The sequence below is a fragment of the Mus caroli genome, chromosome 2 (genome assembly GCF_900094665.2).
Source record: "Mus caroli chromosome 2, CAROLI_EIJ_v1.1, whole genome shotgun sequence".
Classification (NCBI taxonomy): Eukaryota; Metazoa; Chordata; class Mammalia; order Rodentia; family Muridae; genus Mus; species Mus caroli.
Window position 1 is genome coordinate 22,012,361 of NC_034571.1, and position 20,532 is coordinate 22,032,892.

At 52.0% G+C, this 20,532-nt stretch overlaps 1 protein-coding gene across 2 annotated transcripts in view; it reads right to left on the reverse strand.

Annotated features, from left to right (window-relative positions):
- The window catches only part of Nacc2 (NACC family member 2), a 67,089-nt gene extending 58,435 nt beyond the window's left edge, over window positions 1-8,654 (reverse strand). For both annotated transcript variants that reach the window (XM_029472943.1, XM_021150620.2), the window contains exon 1: window positions 8,541-8,654. The gene's annotated coding sequence lies outside the window, so the exon portion shown is untranslated. The remainder of the gene's footprint in view (window positions 1-8,540) is intronic.
- Between the last annotated feature and the right edge of the window lie 11,878 nt (window positions 8,655-20,532).

Here is a 20,532-nt window from a genome sequence, read left to right on the forward strand (position 1 = left end):
CCAGTGTATCAGTGGAGGTGGGGTCAGCAGGGCAAGGATGGAGGGCAGCCAGTGTATCAGTGGAGGTTGGTCAGCAGGGGCAAGGATGGAAGCCAGTCTCCCTTCAGAGTGCTCAGAATGGAAGGGGCTACCCTTCTACAACTCTTAGACTCAGGCTGGAGAAAACCATGTCACCCCATCAGAGCCCAAAGAAGGGGTCACGGGCCAAGAAGGGGACCATGCCTAGGTCATGAGCCATAGGTTCTGCTACCCCTCAGAAACAGCACACAGAAGATAGCCAAGGTCTTCGAGGCAAGAAAGGTAACGGTCAGCCTTCCCAGAGGCCCCTGCCAGGAGGGACAGGGTGTATCTCCAAACCCTGAGGTGTCCCATACAGTGTTTGCAGGGGAGTGGGGGGATTCTCCAGGACATCATGACATCTTCCTGTGACATGAAGAGCTTCCTGAGTAGTCCAGAGCTAAACCTCAGGGCAAGTTCCAGTGACTCCAGAGCCCATGGACTCTCTCCTCCACACGTGTGGTCACCTGAAAAGCAGATACCTGGGAGCCTGCTGTGTGTCAGGAGAGAAGCCAAGGCTGCCGCTCTGCACACGCTCACCACACTGACATCATTAAGCTGACAAGGCTGCAGCTGGTCCAGACAGTGCCTGGCCTGACGCTCAGTCCCAGGTACAAATGCGGCTGAGGCGAGCTCACCCTCAGCTAGAGAGAAGAGGCTAGACAAGGAGGCAGAGCACGGGTACAGGCAGGATCAAGTGCTCCTCAGACTGTGGAGCAATACTTCCCTGAAATATGGGTTGGTTTGGACCCCAAGGATAGCTCATTCTTTCAGCCTCCCCTACAGTTGCACCTGGTATGCACCCCACACTGTCTGTTCCTGTGTCAGCCATGTCACCCCTGGGCTTCACTGTGACCCACGCGCTTCAGTTTCCAGGCCACTTCATGTGACACAGACTCACCGCTAAACTGGGTTACAATAATTAACACAGTGTCTGTCTCTCCATCCCACAGCTTATGTAAGCCTCGGCCCCATTTCCCTCCTTCGGCCCCCTCTGCTCTGTTCTTTCAAAGATCTCTAGCTGGACTGCTGCAACTCACACATCCTCCACTAAGCTTTGAGAAGCAGCAGATGCTATGTCTAAAGCCCACCCTGCTGGCAAGTACTGCAAGAGCCACCAGCACAAAGGTTTTCTGTCCTGGACCAAAACCTCCCTCAGGGCCTTCCTCACAAACAGGGCATTGGTTGGTTAAGGGGCAGAGGTAAGCTCATCCAGTTAGAGGGCAGAGGCAGAGTCAAGGGGGCAGCAGCAAGACTGGTGCAGGCAAGGTCAAGTGTGTGTAGCAACCCCAAGCCCCCACAAGCCATCCAAAGTTGGAGGAGTTAGCAGCACAGGAGAGCTGGCTGGCTAAGTCATGAAGAAGACAGCACACTATGATACAAGGTGGTCTTCCCAGAGCTGACTGTCAATCAGCTCACGGTGAGCTTCCCTCATTTCACACACAGAAAACTGAGGCCCTGGATCATGACCCAACTGCAGTAAGGACCAGGGCCCACACTCCGAGAGGACCCTGGGCATGGAAACCCCACATTGTGAGCAGCAACCATGTGGGATAAACATCAGTATGATCCTGGAGAATGCCCCTATCTATCCCTGACCTTTGCAAGAGCCTCCTGCCTGCTCCCGGGAGAGCAAACCTCTCTACCAGATGCCAGAGGTCGCATCCCACGACTCCCAGCTTCCGATTCCTGCCCTGGGAAAGCTAAGGGCCTCCCCAGGCAGGTGTCTACCTCCCCGACCTTGGCTCTGCATCAGGAGATTTGGAATACAGCAAGCAGATTCAGTGACACCCAGTGGGCATCAGTTTTACCGCACTGGGGCATCTTTAGGGGACCAACTACTAGGTTTTCACTAGCACCAGGTGGACACTGTTTCTAGAACCCCAAAATGTGCCTCTCTGCTGATTAAAGTCAGGGAAATTGCTCTGTGGGGCTTTGTTACAGTGGAACAAAAGTTTGAAAGAAATGGTCTCCTAACCAGACTGTACCACCCCTATTAGGATGAACTGGGAGGGTAGACACATGAGAATACTTCCTTCCTATGATGGTGTAGCTGGTGTCAGAGCCCCAAAACACAGCACAACAGGACATACACATCCCGGGTGCTGCCCTATACCCCTGGAAGCAGCCCAAACTCAGTGGTCATACAACCAATGTGACAACTGCCTCCCCTGGCTATGGCCATTCCTCAGGGGCTGCTGAGTCCCAGAAGCTCAAGCGCCCGTGTCAAGGCCCAGCCACGATCATCATCACAGTACTGTCACTCCAGATAAATGCTACCCCCACATCACGGCCAGCCTGCCAAACGCTTCTAGTTTCCTATCTTTGTAGCAAAGTGGAGTCAAGGATGTGGGTGGGGCCCTACAGACCTAAGGCTCAGGGCTGCTGCTAAGAGGACCTTGGGGGCAGAGAGGCCTGAGTATCCAGGGAGAGAGGAAAAGAAGAAAAAGTCTCGTCCCCAAGGACAAGGGCCCAAGCTCCGGGGAAGCCAGACTAGCCCTGCCTGCCAGGATTCCCAAGTCCCAGGCAATTTGCATAATATTCTTTGCAAGTTAATATCAGACTGATAATGATCTCCCTCACAGCAGAGCGGCTGAGACGCTGTTACAACACTAAGTAATCATATTTTAAATTATGTTTCCCTTTATAGAAAGGTGTTGCAGAAACATAGACATGAAATCTGTCTATTGCAGCCTACTGCCAACCACCTGACCAGCTCCAGCACTGCCAGGTGCCCACAGAGCTGCCCCGGGAAAGCCAGTCCTGGGGACAGAGAGAGGCTGCTGGCCATGGGTTACATGAACACACATCTGCATATATACATACATATACATATGTATGCACACACATCCAACCCACCTGCCCAGAGGTCACACAGTCCTGCCCTGAACTCTCAACTGTCCTGGGAAGAAGACCTGGGGAACCCCCCTTTTCATAGCCCAAAACCCTAGTCAGAAACACCAGTGTGCCCTTAAATAGTCCCAGGTAAAGGGGAGTGATGGGGGGGGGTGGTGGCAGGAGTCTCCTATCACACACATTCCAGCTTCTTGTCTCTTCCCTGGGGAATGAGTATACCTAATACCCCAACCTGGCCCTCAGGCTCACACCCCCCATCCCTCCAGGCTCTTCCTCCTGTAAAGCCACACCCCAAATACATATCTTAAAGCTGAGGGATGGGCTCTGAGCTGGCCCAGTGAGGGAGAGAGCCAGGCTTTCCCATTTTCTACTCTTCATTTCAGGACCAGGACCGGCCACTCAACCTCTATTTTCTTAAAAGCTTCCCCCCCCCCTTTTTTTTTTATTTAAGAAAAAAAAATCCAATTATAGCACAAATCTCTCAGCAGGGGTCAGTGTGGAATAAGAATAGCCAAAGTTAATGGACATGACACAGGCGAGATAAATGCCTGAAGGGTTTCAAAAGTTGTATGATGCAGATTTCATTAACATTTTAATTGTAATGTATCTTTTTAATCTTCTCTCACCCTAATGGCTTTATATCTTTAAAAAAAATAAAAAGAAAGAAAGAAAGAAAAAACTGCTGACAACAACAAAAAGTATCAATATACAAAACTTAACAAAGGCGCTTAGCAGCACAATAGTAACTAGATTAAATGAGCAAAAGCTGTGTTAACATTGTGATTTTTAAAAGCAGAGTCAAGAGTGCAGCAAAGAGTGGCTGGGCAGAGGCTGGCCAAGGATGAAGGGCCCGGGCTCCAATGGGGAGGGAAATGCCCCATCCACAGGTAGCAAGCCACATCCCCCACCCCCACCCCCACCCCCACCCCCACCAACACCAGCAACATAGGAGACAGAATGGAGAGACTCCAGAAACATCAGAGGCTGAGGCAAGCAAGCCCTTCTCTCCAAATTGGGTTGTGAGTGAGAAGAGACACTCAGAAGCCCCCATAAAACGGGCTTCAGCCTTTCATGCTGGAATGAATCCCATCGGGGACTGCAACCACTTTTAACTATGGACCATACTGTTACTTCTGACTTTTACAAAATGGAAGTTTTCAAAGTATTCTTGGATCTAACTACAGAGGAATTGGGACATTTTATTTTCAATCAATAAACATTCCTTGGGGGCTGCCTTTGCTGGACCCAGTGTACTTTACCCTATATCCTCCTGCCTTTCAGATGGCAGTGCCTCCCCACTGGAATACCAGGGGGCACTAGCCACCCCAGGATCAGACAGCTCACAGGCCTGACTCCTTGCTCACCCCCAGTGACTATATATGGGCACTTTCAGGCCCCAAGTTGTTCCCGCCCCACCCCACCCCTGCCTGCTTCCCAGACACCAGCAAGGGGCGGGCCTGAAGCTGGAGGCCCATCTGTGGCTCGGTGCCCTCCTGGATGCCAGGCCTGGTGCAGGGAGGTCGGGCATGATTCCTAAGAGCCCCAGCCAGCCCTTCCCCAGGGACCTGGAAACAACTCCAGAGAAAAAGCCTCCTTCCCCCTGAGACTGAGCCAGCCTCCCCTTAAAGGGCCAGCAACATTCTCACCAAGGGTCTCCTCATCCCAAGGACAGCAGGCCAGGCAGAGCCAGCTTGGAGACCTTGAGTGGATTCCAGAGAGGGACAACCTGGGGAGGGGGCAAAATCTCCAGTAATCTGGCCTTAAATTCCTAACTCAGAACCCACGGCCTGGCACTGCAGACTCCAGGGCAGGCAGATCCTGGGTCAGAGTCCATGCTTTGCTCTGCTCAGACTCCTCTCTGGGAGAGAGACAGCGTGAGCTCCAAATTGAGGACACAGGCCTGTAGGCTGGGAGAACCAGACACACAGGTCTCGGCTTCTAAAACCCCAACTTCCAATGTCAAAGACAGGCTTGGCCAACTGCAGCAGAGAGCAGCCTGGCTCTAGGAGAAATGCAGGTGATGCCAACAGAAGACAGCCTAGGAAAGAGTGAGAATCTGCTAAAACAGCAACAGAGGTTGCCAGGATCCTTGCACTGGAGAGCAGGCTAGAGCAGCCACCTCGGGCCAGATCACATGCTGCTGCTTCTCCTGTAGTCGGGGCCCAGCCAGGGGATGGGGGTGAGAATGCTGTAAGGCTGAAAGAAAAAAAAAAAAAACAAATCCTAGGAGAAGGCAATGGTGGGCAAGGCTCTGAGCAGGGCTGCCCACATCTGAGAAACTATGTTAGATGCTAACCAAGCTTCTCCTTATGATAACTCAGGGCCAGGCTGCTCATACTGCCTGAGTAGAGCAGTCTTGCCAAGTCGGTCCTAAACAAGCTCTAGTGCTCCTTCATCACCTGATTACACTCAGGCAAAAGCAGACTTTATACACTCGCCCACTGGCCAGCTGCAGGAAGCATACACCTGCCAGGAACAGCTAAAGCCCAGTGTCCTGGGGGCTGGTGGTGACTGCCCCTTGCATTGAGGAAGTGTCTCTTGCATTACCACATGGCTCTGCTCACTTCTCCAAAAGGCCAGACCTGGAGTAGGGTATAAGGACACATACTTGTAATCCCAGATCTTAGAAGGCTGCAGGGTCAGGGGTTCAAGGTCATCCTCAGCTACAGAGTGAGCTCAAGGCCAGTTTGAATGACATAAGATTCTGTCTCAAAAAATAAAAAAAATAATAAAATAAAAAATAAAGCAAAGCAAAAACAGGTCTCAAAGTCCACACAGGTTTCCTCAGATGAGGGTGACCCCTAGGAACATTGCCATGGGTACCAGCATCCAACCCTATTCCAACCAGCCATGACTCTTCAGAGCTGAAAGGCAGCCTATGTCACCTCGAAAACCTAGGCACAGCAGGAGGCCACTGTGGGCCAGACACACAAAAGCAGCAGCTAGTAAGGCAAGGGTGGGTATCTGCAGGAGAGCAGCACATACTGGGACAGGGGGTGTAGACAGAAGTCACTTTCTCTGAGCCACACACTGAGGGTTTGTGGCTTTGTGACTTTGTGGCAGAGGAAGGTAAGGGATTGAGGTCTGACAGTGGTTGGTGGTCGCTGGACCCTCAGCAGCCTGGGAGGCCTGGTGGGTCATCTCACCCCTACACCCAAAGTGACTTCAACCCATCGTAAGCTCTCCAGAGAACTCCCTAGAAGTCACCAGGAAGGAGGAGGAGAGCCCAGAAGATAGGAGATGGGGTGACTTCATGGGCATGTCTGGGGGAATGAGTACAGAAAACATGAACAACCAGGGTTGGCAGCCACTGGGTACTGTGCATGTTCTAGGATCAAGGATGTCAAAGGCACAGATCTCAGAGACAGGGACTCACATTCTGCTAAGGCAACCACAGCTCTCAGTTTCTGCCCCATCAGTGCTGGACCCCTATACTAAGACCTGCCTAGACCCAAGAGATCACACTGGCCACCATGAAAATTAGGCAGAAAGGACCTCTGTGGCAAACAGGGCTCTGTGGCACACCAGCTCACCCCCTGAAACAACTATTCTGACAGGACAGTGCAGGTTCAAGAACTAGTCTGAAAAACGGTTTGGTAAGGTCGTCAAATTCATGCACAAGCCCTCTCCCAGGAAGCGTCGCTCTGGGCACCCACACATAATGCCGACAGTCCATAAGGCAGACCGATGGCGGTTGGTGAGCAGCTCAGAAGCAGCCTGGCGCTCAACTCTTGCAGCACAAGCGTTTCTCTCTGATAGCGTTTCCCAGCATTCTAAATGGCTTCTAGCTCCCGGAATCAGCAAGGCTCAGATGCCAGGGTGCACAGCCTTCACCCAGCACCCAGCCATGGGCATGACTGCTGAGAAACGATCCAGGCCACTGTGAAGTGACAAGAGATACCTTGTTCTACTTATACTGATTCCAACCGACTGGCTCAAAGAACAAGGGCCAACTGCCCTGGGTCTCCCCCAGTGAGGAAGTGTCACAGAGCATCCTTGAAGGAATGAAGAGTGAAGGACACTCACTGGTGGAAGGGTGGGTGGCTCCATGGGCTTGGAGAAGATTGTTGGAGGGTGAGACAGGAATGTTGGCTGTCCACCCCATAGCTGAACACACTTTGTCCCCTCAACTGTGAAATTAAAAGTCACAGCCAACCCTCCCAGGACATCATATTTAAAGACCACACAGGGGCTGGAGAGATGGCTCAATGGGTAAGAGCACCCGACTGTTCTTCCGAAGGTCCGGAGTTCAAATCCCAGCAACCACGTGGTGGCTCACAACCATCCGTAACGAGATCTGACTCTCTCTTCTGGAGTGTCTGAAGACAGCTACAGTGTACTTACATATAATAAACAAATAAATCTAAAAAAAAAAAAAAAAAAAAAAAAGACCACACAGTGTGCAGAGCCCCACGGAACATACTGCCCTCATCTTTAGTCAAAATGGAAACAGAAGGGAATAGCAGTCAAGAATTTGTAGAAGGAAGAGAACAGAAAAGGGAATCGGAGGCAGAAGAGCAGGACCAGGGATGACATGAACGTGCCCACATGAACGTGCACATGAATTGCTGGGAAGGAAGGGCTTTACTGGACCAAGAACCTAGACAGACCAGCCAGGACCATGGCCCAGCTCACTCCACCCCCAGACAGGCTCAGCTGCAACACCCCCAGAGCTACACCTGAAAGCTAGTATAGAGGGCCCAACAAACATCTGCATCCGGAATCTCCAAGGAGAGGGAGTAGGGTACAGTGGGTGTTGCCGGTGAGGTCAGCTCCAGGGAGCAGAATGGGGGAGCCTGCAAACCCTAGGGTTCAAGAAGCACCAGTATCAGCAGTAAGCAGCGCGGAACAGATCTGCCCATGAAATGAACTCAGAGAAGGGCTGAGGCGACCCCACACACTCCCGTAACATATGCATAGGAGAAGCGGGAACCGAGTCCCAGCCTCGGGCGGGCGAAAACCCATGGAGATGGCTGATCTCACCTCCCCCAGCCCACACACCCTTGAGTTTTCTTGGAGAAGAGTCCGGAGACCTGACAACTTTGCGGAGATGCAGAAACAGAGACAAGCCAAAAGCCCCCTCCCACTGCAGCGAAACCCAGTGTCTCCCAAAGTTGGAGTTGGCACCAAAGAGAAAGGGAGGCAGTGACGACCCCTGGCACCAACCGGCCCACCTAGCTAGGGAAGACGGACACGGGCCGAATCTGATGCGCAGACGCGCTGCCTCTGACCTGGCCAGCCAGGAGGGGTGTGTCCCCTGCTCCCTGGCCAGAGGCCAGTGTCATCGGGGCTTCCCCTCCCGTGCGGGACGAACCCGGGGTCTCCCGTGGCCAGAGGACCCCAACGGGAAAGGAAGGCACTAGCGCACCCGGAGTGCCAGTTTTGGCCGGGCCAGGGCTGGGCTCTGGGCCGGGACACCTCGGCGAGCCGGCCTCTCCGCCCCGGGGCCAGCGAGCAGATCCAGCGCGGCCCGTGCCCTACTCGGCCGCGCCCCGGGCGCGCGGCGGGCACTGCGGCAGGCGGCGGGTGCGCAAGTTGGGCGGCCGCGCCGCGGAGTTTGCGGGAAGTGCGGGCGGGACGACTGGCCCGCGGCGGAAACGGCGCGACGCGCGCCAAGTTGGCCGTACCTGCGGGCACCCGGCCCAGTCCGGCCTGGGCAGCAGCGGCGCCGCCCGCGGCAGGAAGTGCTCCGGCGTCCCCGAGCTCCGGCGCCCGCGGACTTTCTCCGACCTCGCCCAGCACCGGCGGCCGCACCGCGGCGGGGGCGGGGCGCGGGGGAGGCGCCCGCGGGCTGTTTAAAGGGACAGAGCGCCGACCGCGCGCGCGCGCGCGCACTCGTCGCCAGGTGGGCGCGGGAGAGGAAAGCATAGAGGGGTCTGGTAGGGAGATCCCGAGAGTTGCTGCGCTGTGCCTTCCGAGCACTTAGCGTCCAAGCCTGCACCGGGCACCGAAGGGGATGGGATCAGCGCCCGAACAGGGGTAGGACCTGGGGCACTGAGTCCCAACCTCTTAATTCCCCGCGGCCGCGCTTGCACCCACCAGTTTTGAATGGCAAATCGCGTGACTGAGCAGCCTTAGGTTAAGTACCACCGGGCTCTGGTGCCTGCTGCCCACCGACTTACAGCCATGTGGAGGAGGCTCTTGCAATATAGAGGCCCAGTGGGATCCAGGCATCTGACAGTGTCTCCAGACATGGTCAACAGTACTCTCTGTTTGCTCAAGGCTATGCTCTCATGGACAGAGATCTGGTTTTAATACAAGTGCTTAGAAATAAAACCGGCCACACACCTCAAAGTACCCAAGAGTCCCCTTGGTTGCCCTCCCAACCTGAGTCCCACTGTGTGCTCAGGCACCAGTGCCTTTTGAGAGCCACAGCCATCTTGGCCCTATGCCACACAAGGGTACTTGCAGAAAAAATAAGAATGACACCAGGAAAGAGGTCATGAGCAAGGTCACTGGGGAGGAAGCTCATCAAGTGAACACGAGTTGACCCCCCCTCCCCCAAGACTTTAGCTGCTGGCTAAGGTCATTACTAGGCATTAGCTTGTCGGAGCATCTCAGAGCCTCGCTTTTTTGTCCATGCTTTGGTCATAACTGACTGTTGGCCTAAACTTGACTTCAGCACTGCTTCTAGAAAACACCTCCTACGACCCAAACCCCACCCCAACACACACAATCTATCTCATTCCCCTGCCAGCCCACCAGGAAAACAGGTATGGAACTTCAATCCTGGGCTTTCCCCAGAACCCCACTTAGATCTAAATTTGGTCCCAGGTCCAAAAGCCCACCCCCGCACTGTCAGCCTATTGAGGACTGTCTGTCCGAGGGAAGCTGAGAAAAGGCGGCGAGATGCTGGAGACCCTCAACCACACATGGTTGAGTTAGAAGTCACTTGGGCATGGGGATGTGGCAATGAGCAAGGGCAGTTATGCATACTGCCACCTGCTCTACACAGGAGAGTGGGAGCAAGGCTTCGAGCAAACCTGGGGCCCAGGCAGGAGATGGTGACCACAGAGGATTCCTTCAGGCTCCTAACTTTAAATACCAGCCCCAGTGCCTTTACTCCCAGCACTTGGGAGGCAGAGGCAGGCGGTTGTCTGTGAGTTTGAGGCCAACCTGGTCTACACAGTGAGCTCCAGGACAACCAGAGATACATAAGAAAGACCCTGTCTGTCAAACAAACAAACAACCCAACAAAACAAAAAACCACCAGAGGCTCTCCGTGAGACACAAGTGACCAGGGCTAGGTCACTGTGTATAAAAGGGATCCATAGGTGGAGGTGGTTGCCAGGAGCCCCTCCCATACCCTAGTGAGCACCTTTCAGTGCACATGTTTGGTTCATCCTTTGCATTTGTAAAAGTTACTGTTAATGAAACATTTTGGCAAAGCTAAAATCCAGGGTTTCCTAGTGTGCTGAATAGGAACACTGCTCCCAGTCCTAAAACTATTTTTGGTTTGTTTGTTTGTTAGTTTTTTCAAGACAGAGTTTCTCTGTGTAGCCCTGGTTGTCCTGTTTCACTGTGTAGACCAGACTGGCCTCAAACTCTCAGAACTGCACTTGCCTCTACCTCCTGAGTGCTGGGATTAAAGGCGTGCGCCACTACTGCCCAGCAAAAACACTTTTTTTTTAAAAAATGAGTGTTAAGTTTGAGGCCAGCCTGGTCTACAAAGTGAGTTCCAGGACAGCCAGGGCTACACAGAGAAACCCTATCTCAAAAAAACTAAAATAAATAAATAAATAAATAAATAAAATAAAATGAGTGTTAGATTTTAAACCTGAGACAAATGGCTGAAGTGACTATTTAATATATCAGAGTGAACCTGGCTTCCAGCTTCCCCCAGCATCTGTCAGTCTTGGAATGTCCAGGACTAGGATAAGATACGTTTCCTTCAAGGCCTGTGCTTCCCCCACCCATGATGTTACTCAATAAATACCTGCATTCCACCTTCAGCACTATAACACCTGGTGGCTTCATCAACAGGACTTCCTGTCACCCCAGATACAAGCTGCCATTTTCCACCAGTTCTGGGACTCTTCCTGCCCCAGTACCTTTGTTCCTGCTGTCATAAGAATTAGCTATTCGAAAGAAAAAAAAAAGAATTAGCTATTCCACGGGGCAGTGGTGGCGCACGCCTTTAATCCTAGCACTTGGGAGGCAGAGGCAGGTGGATTTTTGAGTTCGAGGCCAGCCTGGTCTACAGAGTGAGTTCCAGGACAGTCAGGGCTATACAGAGAAACCCTGTCTCGAACCTCCCCCTGAAAAAAGAATGTATATAGAGACCTGGGTCAAGTGCTAAGACTAAAGGCATATGCTACAGTAGCCCAGGTTTGCCTTGAATTTGCTATGTCGTTGAAAAGGATCTTGACTTGTGATTCTCCTGCTTTCACAGCTTAAGAGTTTAGGCATGCTTGTAACCAGGTCCACTACTTGTCTCTTCATTGTATTTGGAGATGGGTAGCTAGGCAGAGACAAGTGAATTCAAGGCTGGCCTAGTCTACACAGTGAGTTCAGGTCATCCAGGCAAATATAGTGAAGACCCATCTCAAAACACGCATGCACAAAGGCACACACATGCTTGCACATAATCCAAGAAAAACAAAGGAAACTTATTCAATATGTCTACATTAGGAAGAGGGCAAACAAAGGGGCCAGTGAGTCCCAACAATGTCTTCAGGGTTCTGACAGGTTCAGGATTAAACAGAGGGCTAAAAAGAGTTCAGCATTCCTGGCCAGCTTGTGTTCCTGCTCTAGTTTCTGCTCTGGTGTGTCCTACAAGTTGGTCTGATAAGCTATTACATTGTTAATGTGTCCACTGCCTTTTGAACCTAGGGTTTCACACATGCTATGCAAATACTCTACCACTGACCTAGGGCTCTGTTCCCAGCCCTAATGTGTTCATTTTGAAGGTCAGTATCTTTACCTAGGAGGAAAGTCTGTCCTGTGAGGCCTTGGAAGCCAAGAGGATTCCACAGGGAAAGACTAAGGGTGACAATTTATATCTATTGCCTTCAGCCAAATAAAGCAGACAATGGAAGGCAGATATGCCAGGCTCCATCCTGCTTTTGGTTACTTTGTGGGCCCAAGCAAGGTTTTTAGCACAAGTTCACCTCCTCCTTGTTTGCAAGTGTCTGGAGTGGCACTGTCTGGCCTTGAACTCACTGTGTAGTCTAAGATGCCCTGGAACTTCTGGCCCTGCTCCTTCTCCTTTCAAGTGTCCCATCACAGGTCAGGTGTGTACCACCATACCAGGATTATTTTGGTGCTGGAGGTCAAACCCAATCTTTTTACATGCCAGACAAGCATCCTGTTAACTAAGCCACACCTTTAGCCCCTAAAATGTCCATTTCCCCTCTGCCTCTCCTCTATCTTCTTGAGAGAGTTGAGCATGTCCTCTTGTGCCGAATCTTTCTCTGATTCGTCACTTTATCTGCCACACAATTAGACAGCTCTTTTAAACACAGGTACTTCTTTCCACAAATTAACTTTTATCTTCATTGTTTGAGATTAAATGTGTGTACTAGAGCAGGTGTGTCTGTGTATTCCAGCCAGAGGGATTAAAGGTGTGTGCAAAGGGCTGAGCCACACCACAGCTAGAAATCATTTGTTTTGTGTTTTTTTTTTCAGTAAGTAAAACAATCTTTTTTTTGTTTTGTTTTTCGAGACAGGGTTTTTCTGTATAGCCCTGGCTGTCCTGGAACTCACTTTGTAGACCAGGCTGGCCTCGAACTCAGAAATCCGCCTGCCTCTGCCTCCCCAGTGCTGGGATTAAAGGCGTGCGCCACCACTGCCCGGCTAAGTAAAACAATCTTGAGGTTTACAGTTTGATCAAACATCTTGTAACAAGCTCCTTATGGTCTTCTGTCTCAGCAGGGAAGATAGACCCTCGAATGGAGTGTATCAGCAAGTTTTGAGTACAGCAGACGTGTTGGTACGGTACCTATATTCTGTCCTCAGCTGCATAAGTAGGTAGGTATGCTGCATACCTATGACGCCACCACTTGAGAGATATAGAGAGTAGGACCAGGAGTTCAAGGTCATCCTCAGTGTCATAGTGAGTTCAACACACGGGACACGTGTCGCACTGCTAGTCCTGGAAGCTTCTTGCTTGCATACACTCTTATCTAGGCCTAGAATGTTTTCAGCCTCTGAGACTTACTGCTGAATAATAAGGCAGACAAAGTGAGGTTTCACATCACCCTCAATGCAGCAGCTGAAATGAAAAAAAAAAAAAAAAGGAAACAATCAAAAAGTCAGGGCTAATGAGAATATGGGGAATTTAGAATCCTGTGCATGGCTGTAGAAATGTGGCCAGGCAGGGCCAGAGAAGTTACATGGCAGGGTTGGAGAGATGGCTCAGTGGTTAAGAACATTTTATTCTTGCAGAGGACTTGGGTTCAGTTCTCAGCACCCACATGGTGATTCACAGACATCCTTACCTGGCTCCAGTTCTAGGGCTTTCTTCTGCCTCTGTGGGCACTGTGTGCACATACACACACGCACTTATACACATAAAAACAATACACCATTCTAAAAAAGAAATCCCCTGGCAGAGCCCCCCCCCCCGCCCCCCACTCGATGACCAGCAATACCTCCTCTGAGTCAGCACCCCAAAACACATGAAAGGGAAGGCTTGAGGTGGGTAGCAGTGGCTGAGAACTTACCTAGCATAGGGTCTATCCTGTGAGCCTCTGCTCCAGTGAGCTCTCCGGAATCCTCAGGTCCAGCGAGACAAAAGGCGAAGGTGACCTTGGAGGAGGGACAGGGCCGCCAGGGTTTAAATGGAGATACTTTCTACAGGGATGGGCTCTGGTGACAATGGCTCATTTCGTACTCTGAAACCATTGAGATGGTGCAGTCCATGTTGGATCTCACTATCATCCCAAAGTGCCCTGCCGGTACCAAGAAAAAGGACAGGAGTGGAGCACTTCCATCCCCCACTGCTGAGGTGGGCCTGGAGAAAGCTCCGAGAGCTGCCTTATGCTGTGGCCTGCTCCAGCAAGCCATGCCCTTCCTACCCTGTATGAGCAAGGGTGTTGGAAAGGACTGCTTACAGCAGCTGTCCCTGTCTCCCCAGGGCAGAGGTTTCTTCTTGTATCTCTATCTATCTATCTATCTATCTATCTATCTATCTATCTATCTAACTATCTATCTATTTATTTTTGACACCATCTCTGTATGTAGCCCTGGCCGTTTTGGAACTTGCTATGTAGTTCAGGCTGCCTCAGACTCACAGAGACCCACCTACCTCTGCCTCCTGAGTAGTGGACTAACGGTGTGAGCCACCATATCCAGCTTGGTGTCATCTCTTGATTACAGGTTGGAGGATGGACAGGCCATGCACATCCCACTTTCCTGGGCAGCACGCATTCCTTTTTACCCTTTTCACTTCTCAGGCCAGGACAGAGTCTCCCTCAAGTCCTGCTTCATTGGCTTAGGTTTGTAAGTTTGCTTCAGAAAAACCAGAGATGCCAGAGTCTTGAGAAGGCAGTGTCAGAGTTAGCTAGCCAACCCAAGCCTGCCTGTATCTTGTTTCATCTCATGGACTTGGCATCTTTTCATGTACCCTCAGCCTCACTGAAGGCTGAGCCAGGGTGGGCATCATAGGCCTGGTGCTCCAGTACTTGCAAGCCTGGATGCCTGTGATCTGGCTGCATGGTGGAGCAGGTGAAGAGCAGAATATGCCCATTGCTCACTCTCCAGTCAGGTTCATCTAGCCTCAAACTTCTCCATCTCCACTTTCTGTAATAAAGCTATGCAGGATAAACCTTTGTTTAGCAGCTGCATGCAGCTGGATGCTGAAATAAAAAGGTGAACTTGTTCACCTGTCCCGGCTCCTAAGAAGGCCTCACATGGGCAGCCTCTGTGTTCCTGTGGCCACCACTGGACTCGAGCTGAATTCACAAGCCTGAGTCACAGCATCAGCCAGCCAGGGGAGTTGAACTGCATCTCTGTGTTGGTTTAGGCACATACATTTAGGGTTGTGATGAAAGCTGACAAGATTCATCATAGTCTCAGACAGGCTGACATGGGGGCTGGTCCTGAATGCTGGAGCCCTGTTCTAAAGTGATTGGAATAAGAATGGCCTCCACAGGCTCATAGATTTGAATGCTTAGTTAGCAGAGAGTAGCACTTCTTAGAAGGATTAGGAGGTGTGGCTTTGCTGAGGGAGGTGTGGCCTTGTTGGGGGAGGTGTGGCCTGGTTGGGGGAGGTGTGGCCTGGTTGGGGGAGGTGTGGCCTGGTTGGGGGAGGTGTGGCCTTGTTGGAGGAACTGTGTCACTGGGGGTTGACTTGGAAGTATCAGAAGCTCAAGCCAGGCCCAGTGGCTGTCTCTTCCTGGTGCCTGCAGGTTGGATACAGAACTGTATCCAACTGGATAAACTGTCTCCAGCAGTTTATCAGTTTGCATGTTGCCTGCCATTGATGACAATAACAACTTCTGAAATCGTAAGCAATGTTCAATGAAATGCTTTCTGTTTATAAGAGTTGCTGTGGTCATGGTGTCTCTTCACAGCAACCGAACACTGCCTAAGGCTCCTTCCATATCCCACGAGTGTGCTTCCCCCCACCACTGAGCCCTCCATGTAGATGCTCACTGAGTCCCTGTCTAACAAAGAACAGGACCCACATCCCAGTCCAGATCCTGAAGGCTATGACCAGGAGACACAGGTGGGCTCCTCCTCCTCCTCCTCCTCCTCCTCCTCCTCCTCCTCTGCGTGTGCATCTCTCTTTAGGACAGGGGCATGTGTGGGCTCCTAGCCAAGAGTGCTTGGATTCCTTCTGCAGGAGAAAACTGGGTGAGTATTTTGGTTTCTTGTCATTGCTGCAGAGCCTGTGACTCCCTCTGCTCAGGAATTAGGGCAGGACGGTTTTGGTTTCTGAATGCCTCCCCTCCATTTAAATTGGATGCTCTAATCTCCTTCCTCTTTTGTCCTAAATTTCCCTTAGTGCAGCTGCTTCACAGCTGTTGCCTCCTGCTCTGGAGAAGGCTGAGGGTCGAACTGGTTGCAGGGCTCATCTCCCAGGAGGGCCAACAGAGCCCCAGATATATCCTACCCAGTGGGTATGGCAAAGGGGTCACTTGTTCCCTTTGCTGGCCATAATAGGTAAGAGCTGGGCATATTGTTTACAGAAAGAAGTCCAGGCTAGGCCAGCAGCTAGGCTGACACAGTCATTTAGTAAGTGAGCACTGATGGCCTGCCATGTGCCAGGCCTGGGGACGTGAGAGAAAACAATTCATTCATTTGCTTGTTCATTCATTTAACAATTGGCCACTGAGTTCAAGGCCAGTGCTCAGAGATCAGTTCTGACTCCTCAAGACTCTGGCCCACAGGATGCAGCCCTAAGAGCTTCGAAGGCTCAGGAACACATCTGTGCTGTGCCATTCCTCTGGTCTTCCCAGCCGAGCCTGGTATCCGAGGACTGTCAAAGGAAAGTGGGGGCAGCAGGGTGGATCTGAGATCTTATCCAGGCCGCCACAGAATGGGGCTGCAGGGATCTGGGAGAGTCTTCTGCCCACTGAGGGTGCTCCTAACACCGTTTCCCTTCACCATGGAAGGGCTGCAGCCTGAAGCCTTGGTCCTGCCTCATGTTTCCTCCCTTTATTCCACTGGCCCTGGAGGAGATGGCATCTAAGTGTGCTATGGCATGAGAACACCACCTGTCTACCATCTTGTTTCCGGCAGGACTGTGGGAGCAGGGCAGAGACAGCCATCTGGGCTTCTTCTAGCCATGAAAACATCTAGAAGAACCTGCATACTCACTGCTCACACTGACACACCTCAGAACTAACAAACACTCAACAGGTACATGCCTGGCTGCTGGCAGGGATGGGAGTGGGCTAGAAGTGTCAGCCTAGGCTGCAGCTGCTGTGGCTGGTGCTACCAGAAAGGATGGTGTCCAGGGTGCCCTGTGTATTACAGAGCCAGGAAAACAGACAGGGTTATCACAGCACAATTCAAAAAACACACAAATAATTCATCTTGCTATGATGTCATAGTGCTGTAAATAATGAATTTTCACTAATGCCAGACTTCCTCACCCCACAAGCAGGCAGTGTGGGCAGAGCAAAGCCTGCAACAGTGGGAACTGCAAGAAACAAACATGGAACTTCCATACTAGTCTTGTTTAAATAACAACTGTGTTTCCTACAGAGGCAAAAAGGGAAGCCAAATTGGCTGTGCCCACTAGATGGACCTGGAAACCCATGTGCCTTCTGGCTGTCAGTTGCCTGGCCATGGGTATGAAGTTCCAGGTCCAAACAGGCAGGCTGAAATCCCTGGGGCTGTCTGAAAGACTAGCTCAGGCTGCCCAGGACATCAGGCTGTACCCTGCTCAGGAGCTCTGATGCCTCTCTTATCTTCCTGGGGTGATCCTTGGCTGCAAACCCAAGTGTATGAGTACACGAAGTTCACCACTCACCACAGCACCCACTCCAAAGACGGAGTGAGGGTCACCCAGGCTGAGGGTGACCACAGGGCAGGATGCTATCAGCTTGTCCAGGGGGTCGAGGGGCCTTAGTAGTGGCAGGGTGCACAACCAGCCACACTCCTGATGGCACTCCCTCCATATAGCACCAGCTACCTGGCAGGTCCCATCTCTTGGTGCCACCACGAGTGCCACTACCAAAAGCCTGGACTTGATTGATCTCTGTATGAATATTCATGCAGCATCCAGTAGGCTGTCATTAATATTCCAAGAATGAGAAAAGAATACCTGTCCTCATTTAATGAGTTAGGAGGGAGGTCAACCTGCAGCTCATGACTACTGCATCTACCTATGACTTCCAAGTTTGACAAGATGTCCACCCTGCCCTCACTCCCACCCCCATCCCACCCTATGACTGATGACCCCTCAAAGTTCCCGCCTACCTTACTGGCCATTGCCCTCCTGAGCAATCCGGCTCTCTCCTTCAGCTTCTGGCCAGCCTCACCCCACCCTTTTTTTCTAGCTTCCTCTGTAGCTCCAGCCCAAAGCCATGGCTCTCTCCCATCCTGCTCAAAAACGCTTACCTACACCCATGGTCCCATTGTAACAAAATACCAATGGCTGTGCACCGACTCAGCAAGTTTGTTTTTAGGCCCCATGTTCTCAAGTAGGCGACACAGCCTTGCCCCTAGACCTGGTCAGTGGCTCCCACAGGCTCCCCTGTCCTGCCCAGGGTCCACAGTTAGAGACAACCCCAGCCTGGAGTAACATCAGAAATAAGCTAGACCTCCAGGGAAGAGGGTAACTGCTTCATTCTCTGCTGTTCCTGTTGATAGAGAAGCCCCCCACCCCCACCCCAAGGCCCCGTGCTCTAGAGGTCTTGGGCTGGCTCAGGGCCAGCAGTTTAGCTATAACCCCTGTCCTGGGAGATTGTCACAATTGGCCCCACCAGAGATAGATGAGAACTCGGTCCCAGACTTCGGCTTCTGGGAGACTGGTCGTATCTGGGGGAGTAGCTGCTTGTTTCTTTGGGATGAGATTTCCTAGGGCTGACAGTACCAGAGTCCTCAAAGCACAGCTCAGCAGCGCTGCACCCTGTGCCTCCCCCTGGGTCTATGGCACACTCCTATGGCTGCTCTTCTGCCGGGAGACTAGAAAAGCAGTGAGGGGGTGGGGTGGGGTAGCTGGCCTGGCTGGGAAGGGTCACCTGGCAGCCTGTGCCCTTCAGTCTTCCACCCCACCCCCAGGCTCAGTGAGGGCCACACAACTCTGCCTGAGGCCCCATGTGACACAGCTGCCAACAGGCCTGGGCAAGCAGCCTGGTGAGGTGGGGGAGGGGCACTGGGCCCCAGATCGCTGAATCAGCTTGCTCTCGGCAAGGCTGCTGCTGGGGGGCAGCTCCCTCTTTTGGAAATTGTTGAGGAGGCAAGTCAGAATGCCGGGATTTCCGGAAAATCTCCCCTGCTTGCTTCAGCCTGGGACTGCGGCTTCCTGGGAGCTAGTGTCTCTAGAGGAGGGAAGATTTCCTAGGAGGGCCGGGCAGAAGGGGACCCTTCTTTCTAAACCAGTCCAAAAACCGAGAAGAGAAAGGCACCCTCCTGCTGTGGATCTAGCACGTTTTTTGTCCCCAGAAAACGCTGAATCAGCATGTGCAGGCGCCGCTGGCTCCCTCCCTTCCCCCTCACACGCTGGCAAGGACTGAGCCTTCCCAAGGTCAGGGGACATCAATAACCGCAGCTGAGTCTGTGGCGGCGCAGGTCTGTGCTCTGGGGTTGCCCCTACCATCTTTGGAAGTAGGGACCATCTGGCTCTCTTCCTCACACTACACTGGGAAGGTCACAGGTCCTGTGTTTGTTTGGGTCTCCATCAGGGACTGCAGAAGCTGCTACTTGGTACAGGGGCAGCAAACGGGTGTTCAGAGGCACTAGTTCATCCCAAGCCTGGGGCCCTGAAGCACCTACCTTCTCATCTCTAGAAAACCCTAGCCACTAACCGCTGGACCGGCACCCTTATCACTAGCCCTCTGCAGGCTCCTTAGCTCCAATCCCATTTGTGACTGATGGAGAAAAAAAATTATATATATATTTATATATATATTCTCCCCAGGGTTGTAGGTAACAGTGTCCCTATCCCTACACCTCACAGGGCACAGATAGACCCTGAATCGTGGACAGACAGCACTGGCTTTAGGCTCTCTTTCCATCTGTGCTTCCCACACCTGGCTGAACTTGCCTTCTCCAGTCTGCTCACCTCCACTCCTTCCTTCTTGGCCCTAGATCCCAGCCATCTTGCCTAAGGACTAGTCCCAGGTCTTCATGGCACAGTCACCACTCCTTAGATGCCCCTTTCTTGTGGTGGTGGTGGTGGTGGTAGTGAAGTGTAGACCCATCCCCCAGGAAGACCCAGAACCCAGCTCCTGTCTCTCAAATTAACATCTAGCTGCCCCTGTCTCTCACCCCCCCCCTCCCTAAGTGCTCTTACTGGGTCCCCTGAGCCAGCTCTAGCTGGGCAGTTCTGCAAACCTCAGGACAGTCCTAGCAGGCAGCTGGATTTCTGTCCCTCCCTCCTCCCTCCCATCCACTGGGTAGCAGGCAGCCTCTTGCCTACCCTTTTTCACAAAGTCAGTTCACAAGGCTAGCCTAAAAGCTGTCCCTGTCCCTTTTTCTACCTCATGGGCTTCAAGGGCCTGGGGTACAGCAGCTGACCAAATGAGCGGCTTTATGACTGTTGATCCGGTTTCATATCCAGCCATTGAGGACTTGTGTCTGCAGATCCATCCTGTATGTGCCCAGGTCTTCATTACCTCCCCTGCCCTTGACTTCCCCTGCCCTGCTCTGCCCTGCAGCAGGCAGCTCATTCCCATTTTTATACTCTTATGTGCTGCCTTAATAAACAAATCTGCTTGAAACAAGCATTTTAGCAGAATGCCCCAGCCTGGGGAGTAGTTCTAAAGTGTCTCTCTAACCTGCAGAGACACAGTTCCTACTGGTGTTTCTTGAGCTATGCAATGGATGGCTTCAAAATGCTGCCTTTTCTAGGACCTAGATCACTGCCTGGCTTACATGTGTGTCACCGAGGGCAATCACCAGCCTTCCTTAGACAGGCGGCAGCCCTAGGTACAACTCAAAATGTCACCGAGAGCCACAAGGCCAACATACTCAAAAACAGTGCTAATGTCCAGATAATGTGGC